We start from the raw sequence: 1064 nt of genomic DNA on the forward strand, positions 1-1064 counted from the left end.
TTTGTCTAAAAATGAAACTTCATCACTCCTTTTTCAGTGTCATTAATTTAATGAGTGTTTCCTAATTTGAAGCTCCTGCCCCTATCTTTGTGTGAAAATTAGTAATATAAATAACTTTAAACCATTTTAAATGGAGGAAGAAAGGCATTATGAAAACATGAGATACTGCTGCTCAAAATTGATTAAAAACACAACCTAGGAGTTCCCATCGTGGCGCAGTGGTTAACGAATCCGACTAGGAACCATGAGGTTGAGGGTTCGGTCCCTGCCCTTGCTCAGTGGGTTAAGGATCCGGCGTTGCCGTGAGCTGTAGTGTAGGTTGCAGACGCGGCTCGGATCCCGCGTTGCTGTGGCCCTGGTGTAGGCTGGTGGCTACAGCTCCGATTCAGCCCCTAGCCTGGGAACCTCCATATGCCGCGGGAGCGGCCCAAGAAATAGCAACAACAACAACAACAACAACAACAACAACAACAAAGACAAAAAAAAAAAAAAAACACAACCTAAACCTTATTTCTTTAGGAAGTTTTGAGCCCAAAGAAGTTTTGATAGCAAAGATACCAGACTTAGAAGCTTGCTTCAGGAGAATACTGTCCTCATGCCACACATGACCTTACTACTCCTTTGCATGCTACTGTAAACTCCTTAACCACCTGATGAAGAGATTTCCTAATGATCAATTCCAAAAAGTAGGTTTTATCCCATTCTCATTTAGAATGCAATGCTATGGCTGCAACACCATGAAATCAATACCTAGAAGTCACAAAACAAGATTTTGACGTGAGGGGATGTCCCGCTTTTAGAGTTCCCTTCTGGATAAGATACTGGAGGTCTCACTGCAGGGAACTTTTGAGAAAAAAGACAATAGGAGGATGAGGGATTGTGAAGTTTGTTTGGTTTTGGTTGTTTTTTTTTTTTTTTTCCTAAAGAAAAATACCAATAAAATAACCCTGTTGACAATGTAAAGCAGTGCTTCTATCTGGGGTCAAGGCCAGAGCAATGGACACTTTATCCCACTCATCCTCTTCCTCTGATAAAGTCCCAACCAGTACTGAAGTCTTTCTTCA

Source organism: Sus scrofa, chromosome 14 (assembly GCF_054392235.1).
Source record: "Sus scrofa isolate SSC_HxYL_T2T_F1_AM1 chromosome 14, Sscrofa_HxYL_maternal_Yorkshire_Landrace_v2.0, whole genome shotgun sequence".
In the NCBI taxonomy this organism is placed as follows: Eukaryota; Metazoa; Chordata; class Mammalia; order Artiodactyla; family Suidae; genus Sus; species Sus scrofa.